The following is a 13,536-nucleotide window of genomic DNA, read 5'->3' as shown; positions in this document are numbered from 1 at the left end:
ACATCTACACTGGGCATTAGGTTGGCACAGCTACAGCGTGCAGGGATGTTAATTGTAAGGCCTGGTCGACGCTTAAAACTTAGGTCGACCTAGCTACCACCTGTCAGAGAAATGGATTTACTGTAGGTCTTGTAGTATAGATCAGGCCTCGGACTGGGTAGCACCTTGCTACAGGAGAAATCCCACAGATTTAAATAGGAGTACTTGAGAAGCATGCTACTGCTCAGCCTGAGTAAAGATATTAACAAGTGTTTAAGTCTAGGTTGCTCCATACTGTCTGTGTACAGAGAAGCAACGATGCAGGACAATCCCACATTGGAGGGGGCTCATAGGAACAGTTATGTTTTATTCATTAAATAAACATTCTCCGATGCTGTTTACAACCCAAACTTTACATCATCCTGCTAGTGCCAGAGAACAATAGAAGAGAATTGATCAGAAATTGGCTATAATGAAAAACTGGCTAATATTAGGTTCTAGACACTAGAAAGCTTTAGGAGATGCAGTAAATAACTTACACCACGGTCACCCCAAAACAGTTAAAGCATAATTTTATTTTTCAGTCTGGATAGGACCTAACCAAGTTTTTAGAATTATGCTAAAGCCTTAGACACAAATCAGAGAGACAGCTACATTCATAGTGAAGATGGAACCTTCATTTCATTCCCCAAACTGAAAGGGGGGGGGGGGGGAGCAAACTGTATAAATAATAAAAACTAGTAATATTTTAAAAAACAAATTCTTACCTACGTTACAAAAAAGAAACCTTAGATTTTTTCAATTCTTTCTGTTTTAATCTATGATTTTTAATCCACTTGTATCCCTTTAACATCAGGAGCAAGTAAAAAATGGATTACAGGAAGAAAAAAATATCTTGAAACAGGTTCATCTAGCGAGATGTTTTCTTAATATGCATTGTGCATGTGTGTTTGATTCTGTGTAGATCAGAGTACATATAATCCTTGATATAACTCATCTTATCAAGGGTGAACTTTGACTGTTGTTTTTTCAAAAATTAAGGTGGAGAATGTAGTGAGGGTGCGGTCTCTGGCTTTTGCCCAGAATTACATTTGTTTATTGTAATATTAAGTATTAATTTTTGGTCCGTTTAAAATAAAAATCAACACTACAAAGATATGACAGACATGTTATAGAACAATATAGTGAGAGAGCTTTGGTTACAACATTTGTTTGCTTTTTGTTACTATTTTCTAATAAAATACAAATAGAAAGAAAGGGGGGAGAGAGGGGCGGGGGGGGGGGGGGAGAAAAACAAAAAACAACCAAACATGAGTATAATGGTTACAGCAGTTATCACAAGATCAAATTTAGAGACCCCCAGAAATTTTAATCTCTTCTTACAAGACAAGAAAATGAAAGAGGAAGTATGCTGGTCCATAGGACCCAATTCTGATCTCACTTGCACCATTTCACACTAATGTAAATTACTCCTAATTGACCCCAGCATAAGCAAAATAAGATAAATTCATGTCTTCCCCCAGAAAGAAAAACAATAAATGTAAGGAATGGGAGACTGACCAGTTAAAGTCAAGAGACTGAGAGGAACACAACTATCCTTCCTGTGCAAAAAGCAAAGCAAGACTTCTCCTGCTGGACTGGTGAGAGTGATCAAAGCTCGGCCTCTGGTTTCAATCTACTCACTAGAGTTGACTCAAAACGTATTCCCCAACATTAACCAAACCTTGTTTAGCATTTGCAAACATTTGACCAACTTCTTCTGGCCAGTTTTTAATTTTTGTCATCTCCTTCATTTCTTGATTCTGTCCAGAAGCAGTAGTGAGGAAATATAGCAAAAGAGTCTCTTTATGCAGTACTCTAGCACAACCAGAAGCAGAACTAAAAATCTTGTGGTAAAGCCTATTCTTTTGAGCTTGCCAGCCAAGGGCCTAGAACAGACACTAATGAAGTCCATGGGGTGATTGCTGTTGACTTCATTGGGAGCAAGGCTGGGCACAAGAGCCAAGGTTTGGATATCCAAATAACTTCCTCCAAAATCCAGGCAGCCAGGCTACAAGTTGTTGGGGTTTTTTTGTTTTTTTTTAAATGAAAGATGGGGGCGGGGGGGGGGGAGTTGCGTTATTAACATCTGGATGGTAATGTTATCAGCAATGGTGGGAAATGAGAAGCCTCTCTCCCGGCCTGAGGAAATTCATCCTCTGGAAGTTTTTGTGGTCACCCTTCCTGTCATGCAAAAAGAATGCAACTTCTTACCCCATCCTCAAAGACAGACATCACCAAGTCAGCAGAAAACACAATCAACCAAGCTGTAGAAGAGTGACTGCCAAACACACCCAGTAGCATTCAGAGAGAAAGCAAACAAACACATTCCAACAGGCAACAAGAACATTTGCCAAAGAAGCAGCCTCACTTACTTCCCTCTGAAAGCAAACACCGCAGCTGTCAGGCAGAAAGATGGAGTCCTCTCCCAGCCTCTAACCACCACAGACAGATGGAATGCACTCACGAGGCCCACTGAATGTTATTGTTGCACTGAAAGGTCCCAAAAGCCACACAAAGGAGGCTGCAACACTTTACACTTTATTCCCTTGATGCTGCACAAAAGTTTTCAGCCTGCATTGAAATAGTTGTTGTGTGCAAAGAGTAGGGAAACAAAATAGAACTTTTTAAAAAATGTGATTTGGCTCTCCATCAAATGGTAAAGATGGCACAAATCTTAAAATTGCAGAATATGCTGTTATTTTTGCACCTGTGATGTTCCAACATTCTGGCTCATAATGCTGGCACTTAGGCCTGGTCTACACTTAAAAATTAAGCCGCCCTACCTATGTCGCTCAGGGTTGTGGAAAATTCCATGCCCTGAGTGCCATGGTTAGGTTGCCCTTACCCCAAGCGTAGGCACAGCAAGATCAACAGAAGAATTCTTCGGTTGACTCAATGCATCTCTCTGAGGGACAGTAGCTAACTACATCAATATAGGAAGCATCTGCATTGCAGTGGCGTAGCTGCAATGCTGTAGCTATGCTCTTGTAGTGCCTGTAACGTTTAATGTAGACATAGTCTAAGTGTGACTATCTAGTTGTGACTCAAACAAACAAATGAAAATTTCAGGCACAGGAAAAATAGACTTGTCAAGTTTGGACAGGGCCTTCTAGCCTTTTTAGGCTAGGAAAAAATTTTAGGGAGCACATTTTAATTGCTATTTAAAGTTGTGTTAGCACCTAGCTTAGACACGTTTTAATACCTTTAAAAGTGTGTTAGCTGGTGTTTATCATCCCAAAACTCACCCATAATCGAGACAAGGTCTAAATTTTGCCAGATTCTGTGCAAAGTAACATGCAGGGCCCCTGGGTGGCTTCTGGAAGTCCTTGACTATTCTTTGACTGGCTTTGCCCACCCAGCCTCCCACTTCCACATCACACAATATAGTAGAACCTCAAAGTTATAAACACCAGAGGTCAACCACACACCTCATCTGGAACCAGAAGTATGCAATCAGGCAACAGCAGAGACAAAAATAAAATAAATAAATAAAGCAAATACAAGACAGTGCTGTGTCGAAGTGAGCTGTAGCTCACGAAAGCTCATGCTCAAATAAATTGGTTAGTCTCTAAGGTGCCACAAGTACTCCTTTTCTTTTTGTGTCAAATGTAAACTACTAAAAAAAGGGGAAGTTTTAATAGAAAGATTTGACAAGGTAAGGAAACTTTCTGTGCTTGTTTCATTTAAATTTAAGATAATTAAAAGCAGCATTTTCTTCTGCATAGTAAAGTTTCAAGGCTGTATTAAGTCAATGTTCAGTTGTAAACTTTTGAAAGAACCATAATATTTTGTTCAGAGTTACAAACAACCTCCATTCCCCTGACGCGATACGGTAATTCAAAAATCAACCCAGACATCGAAGCTAAAAAGTAAAGGAATATCAAGACCTGGGGGTAGGAGGAAAGCATGTGCCTGCAGGGAAACTGTGTTATCCCATGTGTGTTGACAGAGCTATCCACCTGAAAAAAGTGTTAGGCCACAGGCAGCCCAATCCCAAATACATAGTCCCTGATCCTGTGCATGACAGAGAGTGGGGCTTTGCCCATGCACGACAGTCCACACTCACACTATTAACTGCAGTATCAGACAATACATTAGTGCTCATTTTCAAGAGGATGTACAGACACCGCAACTTAAGTGCCAAGTATTATTTTTCCTCTGTCTAGGGATGACCGTGACTTTAGGATCCTACAACAATAACGAAGCTAACTTTTTTTTGCCCTGAAAAGGAAGCAACAATTCTAGCCCTTTCACAGCTAAATTAACTATCTACATCCAGTTCAGCATCGTGTTGCATTCTTTAAGGTGACTTGCAAAGATTCTATTAAAAATTAGGCTTGTGCTCTTTTGTTTTATCGTGTATGAAAGTGCATGACCCAAAAGACTCTGGTCTCTCCAACTCTACACATACCTCTTCTCCCAGCCAAAATAATAATAATCAAGTTAATTTCTGCTTGTTTATTATCTTAGAAATATCAAGATTATCCAGTCTGATCTTCCCCAGTATTGTGGGAAGAACTGCTGTATGTCTCAAAGCATGCATCTCACTAGTTCATATTTTAATCGAAAGAATAAGGGTACTGAATCTTTATTAAAGGCATACTCTATCCAAAGTCTTAGTCATTTACTAAGTTATTTAATTTGTTAAATAAGTGGGCTTTTTCAATAAGTGGTTGAGATTTTTTTAAATAAAAATAAAAACTAAAAATTAAGGCTGTCAATTAATTGCAGTTAACTCATGCAATTAACTCAAAATAATTAACTGATTAAAAAAATTAATCGTGATTAATCGCACTGTAAAACCAATTGAAATTTATTAAATATTTTTGGATTTTTTTCTACATTTTCAAATATATGGATTTCTAATGCAACACAGAATACAAAGTGTACAGGGATCGCTTTATATTATTTATGACCAATATTTGCACTGTAAAAAATGATAAAAAATAGTATTTTCAATTCACCTCATACAAGTACTGCACTGCAATCTCTTTATCATGAAAGTGAAACTTACAAATGTAGAATTTTTTTTGTTACATAACCGCACCAAAAACAATGTAAAACTTTAGAGCCAACAAGTCCACTCAGTGTCCTAAGGCACACAGCTAAGTTGCTAAGCACACTTACGCTTCAAGTCCACTCAGTCCTATGTCTTGTGTTTCAAGTGGACTTGAAAGTGAGAACAGGCATTCGGCATGGCACTGTTGTAGCCAGCATCACAAGATATTTATGCGCCAGATGCATTAAAGATTCATATGCCCCTTCATACTTTGACCACCATTCCAGAGGATATGCTTCCATGCTGATGATGCTCGTTAAAAAAATAATGTGTTAATTAAATTTGTGACTGAACTCCTTGGGGGAGAACTGTATGTCTCCTGTTCGTTTTACCCACATTCTGCCATATATTTCATGTTATAGCAGTCTCAGGTGATCAACCAGCACGTTGTTCATTTTAAGAACACTTTCAGAGCAGATTTGACAAAATGCAAAGGTACCAATGTGAGATATCCAAAAATAGCTACGGCACTCAACCCAAGCTTTAAGTATCTGAAGCGTCTTCCAAAATCTGAGAGGGATGAGGCACGGAGCATGCTTTCAGAAGTCTTAAAAGAGCAACACTCCGATGCAGAAACTACAGAACCCGAACCACCAAAAAAGAAAATCAACCTTCGGCTGGTGGCATCTGACTCAGATGATGAAAATGAACACGCGTCGGTCCGCTCTGCTTTGGATCGTTATTGAGCAGAACTTATCATCAGTATGGACGCATGTCCTCTGGAACGGTGGTTTACAGTGCAATTAATCACATGATTAATTTTTTTTAATCGCTAGACAGCCCTACTAAAAATCCTTTCCCCGCTCAACTATTCAGCATTTAGACTCCTGCAATATCATTTTACTAGTTCTCCAGTCACCACAGGCTCTTCCAAGTCAGACAAAACTTGAATTCCTAATGTAAAAAATAAAAAAAAAAATCAGAAATTGTTTAAAAAGCACAAAAAAAGCGAGCCTTCTTTCTACAACATAGAACAAGAAAAATAGCAGCATAACTATAGGTGCTGGAACTAGGGGTGCTACCGCACCTCCTGGCTTGAAGTGGATTCCAGCATATACAGGGTTTAGTTTGGTTCAGTGGCTCTCAGCACCCCCACTATACAAATGGTTCCGGTACCCTGAGCATAACCCTACTTTTTGCCCCGCCCATTTTCTTTGCAGTTCAGCTTTAAACAAAGATTGATCTGGAAAGAGATATATCATTTGGACATTTCTCATACCACAATACAACCTATTAGCTGTCCTTACTTAATGACTCTGAACCTGCAATAAACTCTGCATGCAGAGACCTTGGTACCCACATGGAGTCCATTGCAGGATCAGGGCCCAAGTCACTCTCTTTAAAGGTATGAGTACACTGCAGCGGGGAGCATGACTCCCAGATGAGGTAGACAGACTCAAGCTAGCATGCTAAGAATAGCAATGTGGACGTTGCAGTATGGACGGCAGCTCAGGCTAGCCACCTAAGAGCAGACCCAAGGGGTCAGGCATGCTTGAACTCTCCCAGCTGCAGTGTAGACATAAACTAAGTATTCATAGCAGCATCTGGGCCTAAGATACTTTAAGTGTCCTCATATAGACTAGGTTCTTTTGCTCATGTTATGAAATGCACACAAGGTTATACCCCAACTAAGGTTGCCAATTTTGGTTGGGTGCATTCCTGGAGGTTTCCTCACGACAATCCTAAAGGGTTGGCAACCTTAACTCCAACCCATGATAACCGTATCCCAAAACAAAAAGTTATCAGCAATTTTAAATAACCCTCACAATTATCACCCATTGGCATTTGCAAATATGTGGAAGGATTAAAAAAAAAGTTGCAAGGTTTAATACATTAAGATACATGATAAATGACATTTTAGAGATTGCTCTCTCTCTTCAAGCCCTGAAGAGACAAAGTATGAGGAGGAAGTACAATTGCCTTACATGCACAGCTCCTAAAGGTGGAGCTGGGAAAGGAAGGAGAAAGGAGATTTCTGATAATACCAGCAGTTGATGTTGGAAAATTTTTGCCACTCTCTGGTACAGACAGTAATCCTCGGTCAGTGGTGGGCAACCAGTGGCCCATCAGGGTAATGTGATTGCAGGCCATGAGACATTTTGCTGACGTTGACCGTCCGCAGGCGCGGCCCCCCGCAGCTCCCAGTGGCTGCGGTTCACTGTTCCCGGGCAACGGGGCGGCCCACCACTTCCTGCAGCTCCCATTGGCTGGGAACAGCGAACCACGGCCACTGGGAGCTGTGGGGGGCTATGTCTGTGGACTGTCAACATCAGCAAAATGTCTCGCGGCCCACAATCAGATTATCCTAATGGGCCGCATACGGCCCGCAGGCCTCAGGTTGCCCACAACTATCCTAGGAGATATCTGGAAAATTAACAATGGGAGGGATAGTTGGGTCACAGAAATCAGAGTGATGGGGGCATAAGGGATTTTGAGATGAAAAACGGCCTAGAGGTTAAGGCACTGGACTGGGACTCAAGAACATCTGGGCTCAATGTCCAGCTTTGACACAGCCATCCTGTGTGACTCTGGGCAAATCACCTAGTCTCTCTTTTCCATTTTTACAACCGGGATAATAATTCTTCCTGTCTCCCACCTTTTATCTGTTGTGTCTGTTTAGATTGCCAGCTCTTCAATGCAGGTCACGTCTCTTATTCTGTGTATTTACAGTGCTTACTGCAACCGGGCCTCAATCTCTGGCAGGGTTCCAGGCACAACTAAAATGCAAAAAATAAATAAGATAGATATTTAGTTGATTTTCAGGCAGGGAAGCCAATGGGCGAGGGGGAAGCAAAACAATAAGGAAAGATGAAAGCAAAAGCAGTTAGTGGCAGACAGATGTCCTCAGATCCCCTGTTAAACCACAAATCATCTTTGTTACTAGTTCTCAAGGAGGGGTAGGATGGTTTAGTGATTAGGGCTATAGCATAGAATTTGGGAGACCCAGAGTAAATTCCCTGCTTCGCCACTGACTTTCTGCGTGACCTTGGGCAAATCACTTCTCAGTGTCTTAGGTCCCCATCTGTAATATAGGGATAATAGCACTTCCCAGTCTCACAGGGGTTTTGGGAACTGCTGAGAGATCTACTGATGAAAAACTAGCTTGTGATATCTCTACATATGCTAAATAGCACCTATGACTGATTTGGAGCTGCTCTGCAGTAAATTAGGAATACTGTGTGTTGACCTGCTTATTGGGATGTTTACTGCATAAATACCGGTTTAATTCAATAGGGGTGCTGTAAGGAAAACAAGCAGGAAGGAATCAAAATGGCTGAAGATAAGCCACTTCTCAGCAAACACTTAAGAGTTGTTAAAAGAAGACAATGCCCCAACTATGAATTTTGACAATTCAACCTCCTAACTGCAGCCAATTTACAAAACCAGTTTTATTGAGTAGAGCCAAGGCCTGGAAACCTGAAGATCAAAAAGCACTATAAACAGCTGAAAAATGGACTCCCTCGAGAGAGACAGCTATTCAGAGTAACCCTCAGGACCTGCTGGGGTGTCTACTGAAGTTAGGTCTGTAAGATACCATGGGGGGTGGTAAGTCTTTAGGTAAGATAAACATTTATGTAGACTGTTTCAAAATTCTTCTCCTCTAAATGCTTTGTTCCTACCGTTAAACAACAGTTTGGTTTTAAGAGTGCTGTCTGGCGACTATACACACACACACACACTCCTGAAGGGAAGAACTGCAGGTGCTGGACCTGTCATACCTGCTGTGTAAGCACAGTCAATACACAGGGTACTGTAGCTCAGAGCCTGGTGCACGAATGGGAGAGACATGGAATTCCACCCCATGATAGAGAAGTAAAGGCTTGACACTTGCGGGGTTGCACTCAGAGAGACAGCAAAGGAACAGAGGTGCAGGTAACACTGAAACCGTGCCAGGACCTTACACCATGTAAGAACCTGTCAAAAATCACAGATTTATTTTTTAAATTCCAAGGCAGCAGCACAAGTAAAGTATCCATTTTCACAGAATATGCACAGCCACCAAGCCCCTCCTGAACGGCTATGATTTTTCCTACAGCAGGGAAGTGGAAGCGGGTATCCGTGCACATTGATCTTACGCTGGGTACAGCTTGTAGTGCACAGCAGCGTTAGTTGGAGCAGTAGTTTGGGGCGGGGGAGAGAAGAACTGGGAGCTGGGCACAGTAACCAGTGCCGCAGCTGCCGCTTGGAACGCAAGCTACAAGCTGCATGGAGTTTGAGACCAACGAGCACAGATGCCCACTTCCAACTCCCACAATTTTGCCAACAGCACGCCTTGGGCTAAGTTCACTATTTGCACCCAGTCCGTGAAATTGTGATTTTCACAGGGCTCTAACTGTGAAATCAAGGAAACTAGTCACAGAGTAAGATACTACTCAGTATGAGTGAAGGGATCACATCTGTCTCTTTGAGATCGATCACTGGATAAATGTGGCTTTAGATGTGGGAATCCCTGATCCACCACAGATCAGTTACGACTCTATGCTCCTACCCTGTCTTTTAATTATTTAAGTTATATTCATCCCATTTAGACTAAACTCCACAGGGCAAGTACCTGTCTAACAACTTGTCTTGTGAAGCCCCATGAAAATGTATAGCACTTTACAACTAAAAGATAATACTAGTAAAATGCACAGTATTGCAGCTCCACCACCTAAATACAAGAATTAAATGTGAATCTGATTAATTTAATGGTGTAGTTCTTTGTCACAGAACAAGCCAAGAGCCATTGTGGGTTTATTTAAAAAGATATTTCTATGCTTGACATTCTTCCTCCTCCCCTCCCGAGCCAAACTTACCACTAGCATGTGTGGCATGGACCTTCCTGAAGTTAATAATTACTCTGTTTACACCTGTGGTGAATTTGGTCCTATTATTCAAAGTAGTGTTATCCTATCATTGTAACAGAATAGGATTTTGTGTTTTAATTTCCAAGTTATTGCCTCTTGCTCCCTGTAAGAAGGGCAATAGCATGTCTTATCTCCAGGAGGATAGCTGTTTACATAAACCAGAGTTACACTCTCATAAGCAATTTTGTATGTATCTAGCATTTCCATTCTCCATTAGGGAAATACAGCACATTGTTAACTCTGGTTTACATCCAGAAGGGGAGAGGGAAGGGGGACAGCAACTTTGAGAATCCTAGTGCAGATCAGCCACCAGTTCCCACCACACTTTAAGCAACACAAGATGTGATCCAGCCCAGAAAAGATCTAGTCAACAGGGTACTTGAAACTCAGGTAGCTGTTTATACAAGGTTTCCCAGTACTGCTGATGGAGCTGAACCAGTATAAGCGACAGTGAGAAATCTCTGAAAGATTTCCCTGGTGTAGACAAGACCAGTGAGTCAATATCTGAGCTAGGAATACAACGCTACAAATCCTGGCTCCCTCGCCTATGCTTAGACTATATTCAGCTCTGAAGAGCCCAATATATCTATTTTCACAGATGCATGGGAAAACCACTGGACTCCTACTAACATATTTTCCAGGAGATTTGGAATCTTTTTACCACTAGCAATAAACCTCAATTATCTATTTTTGCAATATTTCAAAACTGCTGGTTTGTTTTGGAACAAACAGCCAAGAAAAGGATTAAAAGAAAAACAAACATAACAAGGATAAGCTATTACCAAACTGCAGAGACCATTCACCCTGCTTTTTAACCAGAAAACTTTTTTAGTTTGCAGAGAGATCAAAAAGCAGCTTTGTGGTACAACAGTACAAGACTTAATCCCAGTGGGGAAAGAGTCCAACTCCATTAGAAAATGTGCTCATTACCAACTGCACAAAACAAGTCCCCCCACTTTGAAACACAGATCCACACAACCAGTCCCTCTTTTTTAAGTACTCTGTACCTGAGCGCATCACAAACCACACAGTCCGCCCCGCAGGTGAAAGAGCAAAGATGGCCTCATAATTCACCCACATGCAGACAAGCCTCTAAAATATTTATGTAGTCGTTATTTTGCACATGTAGAATATAACATCCCTTCCCTTAAAAGCAATATGGACCCTCTCCTGCATTCCTTGAGCACCCCCACTAGCTTCCTGGGGGTTTTGGGTGCCCAAGGAAGGTGGGATTGGGGGCCCCTAACGAAACACATCCTTCAATACCACGCAGCCCTGCCGAATGCGGGAGCGGCGATGGGAAGGTGGTCTCTGGGCTCTCGCTCTACCTTTTAGTCTTCGGGAATAAGTGGGGGGGGGGGGAGGCGGTGGGTTCATGCATTAGCCCTGAGTGCCCCCTGCCTACAGCAGAGGTGCAGGCTGTTTTCCTCTGTGGGAAGTTCCCTGGCTTGCTGCACTTCTTAAGGCTACAATGGCGACACGCACCCACCTACCGGAATCCTGAAGGGGCGGCAGGACGCCAGCACCAGAGACATTTGTCGCTGCGGCTGCTCTGTGCTCCTCCATCGCGCGCAGCTCTAGCCAGCGGCCTGGCGCGGCCCAGCTGCTGGCCGTAAACAAAACCCATCCCAGCGGGCGCGCTACGCTCGCTCCACACCCAGGCCCGGGCGGGCCACGTTCTAACCCCTCCCTCCCGTCGACGTCATTTCAGGGAAACGGGCGGCTCGCGCCGGGGATGGAACCCTGAGCCGCTGAGACTTCGAAAATCGAAACCAGCCTGTTCTAAGTCGCCCCCGCCCGGAGCTTAAGGGGGGGCGAGGCGGGGGGAGAGCAGGACTTGTCGCCCACCCGCGCCGCTTGCACGTTGGGAGGCATCCCCTGTACCGCTCACTAGGGATTTCGCCCCCCGTGTTAACCTACCCGTACGGTGCTTATGATGTCTTTATTAGGTGCTAGGAAGGGCAACATGAGGAGTGACAGCCCAAGCCTTGGATGACCAATCTGAACTTCCCCCCTCAGTTTTGGAATCCAGATCCTAGGGGTTGTTTTTGACCATGAAGATGCTTACAGGGCCGCTGCAACGTTTAAAATTGTGATTTCAAACTTCTCCAAACTTTGGGTCCTGTGTTTTAGTCCTCGCTCTGAAAACCTTTGGCTGCAAAAGGGATTTTGGTTCCCTGGGACATTTACCTTTCATTTACCTTTCATATCATTTTAAAGTGAAAACGAAAAACGAAACACAAAAGCTTATGCCCAAATAAATCTGTTAGTCTTTAAGGTGCCACCAGACTCCTTGTTGTTTTTGTGGATACAGACTAACACACGGCTACCCCCGATACTTGATTTTAAAGTGCATGATTCAAAATTATGCTTCTGAACAATACATTATTAGTAGGGCTGTTGATTAATCGCAGTTAACTCATGCGATTAACTCAAAAAAATTGATTGTGATTAATCGCACTGTAAAACAATAGAATGCCAACTGAAATTTATTGAATATTTTGTATGTTTTTCTACATTTTCAAATATATTGATTTCAATTACAACACAGAATACAAAGTATACAGTGCTCACTTTATATTATTTTTATTACAAATATTTGCACTATAAAAATGATAAACAAAAGAAACAGTATTTTTCAATTCATGTCATATAATCTCTTTATCGTGAAAGTTTGTAGTGGAATCTATTTATCATGAAAGTTTAACATAAAAATGTCGAATTTTTTTTTGTAAATTAACTGCACTCAAAAACAAAACAATGTAAAACCTAAAAGTCCACTCAGTCCTATGTCCTGTTCAGCCAATTGCTAAGACCAACAAGTTTGTTTTATATTTACAGGAGATACTACTGACTGCTGCTTATTTACAATGTCACCTGAAAGTAAGAACAGGCGTTCACATGGCCCTTTTGTAACCAGCATTGCAAGGTATTTATGTGCCAGATATGCTAAACGTTCATATGCCCCTTCATGCTTCAGCCACCATTCCAGAGGATATATTTCCATGCTGATGATTCTCGTAAAAAAAATAATGCACTAATTCAATTTGTGACTGAACTTCTTGGGGAGAATTGTATGTCTCCTGTTCTGTTTTACCTGCATATATTTCATGTTATAGTAGTCTTGGATGATGACCCAGCACATGTTGTTCATTTTAAGAACACTTTCACGGCAGATCTGACAAAATGCAAAGAAGGTACCAATGTGAGATTTCTAAGGATAGATACAGCACTCGAGCCAAGGTTTAAGAATCTGAAGTGCCTTCCAAAATCTGAGAGTGACGATGTGTGGAGAATGCTTTCAGAAGTCTTAAAAGAGCAACACTCAGATACAGAAACTACAGAACCCAAACCACCAAAAAGGAAAATCAACCTTCTGCTGGTGGCATCTGATTCAGATGATGAAAATGAACATGTGTCGGTCCGCTCTGTTTTGGATCCTTATCGAGCAGAACCCATCATCAGCATGGACACGCGTTCTGGAATGGTGGTTGAAACATGAAGGGCTATATGAATCTTTACCGCATCTGGCATGTAAATATCTTGCGATGCCAGCTACAACAGTGCCATGCAAAAAACTCCTATTCTGACTTTCAGGTGACATTGTAA

At 41.9% G+C, this 13,536-nt stretch overlaps 1 protein-coding gene across 3 annotated transcripts in view; it reads right to left on the bottom strand.

Annotated features, from left to right (window-relative positions):
- The window catches only part of TRANK1 (tetratricopeptide repeat and ankyrin repeat containing 1), a 76,758-nt gene extending 65,148 nt beyond the window's left edge, over positions 1-11,610 (bottom strand). Inside the window, exons 1-2 of one of the 3 annotated variants that reach the window (XM_074945407.1) lie at positions 11,413-11,610; positions 7,677-7,797 (exon numbers count right to left, since the gene is read on the bottom strand). The gene's annotated coding sequence lies outside the window, so the exon portion shown is untranslated. Of the gene's footprint in view, positions 1-7,676; positions 7,798-8,799; positions 8,996-11,412 lie in introns of those variants that run through there. The other 2 variants (XM_074945405.1, XM_074945406.1) reach the window with 2 other exon arrangements.
- Between the last annotated feature and the right edge of the window lie 1,926 nt (positions 11,611-13,536).

Source organism: Natator depressus, chromosome 2, assembly GCF_965152275.1.
Source record: "Natator depressus isolate rNatDep1 chromosome 2, rNatDep2.hap1, whole genome shotgun sequence".
Lineage (NCBI taxonomy): Eukaryota > Metazoa > Chordata > Testudines > Cheloniidae > Natator > Natator depressus.
This window is presented reverse-complemented; position numbering and strand designations above follow the sequence as displayed.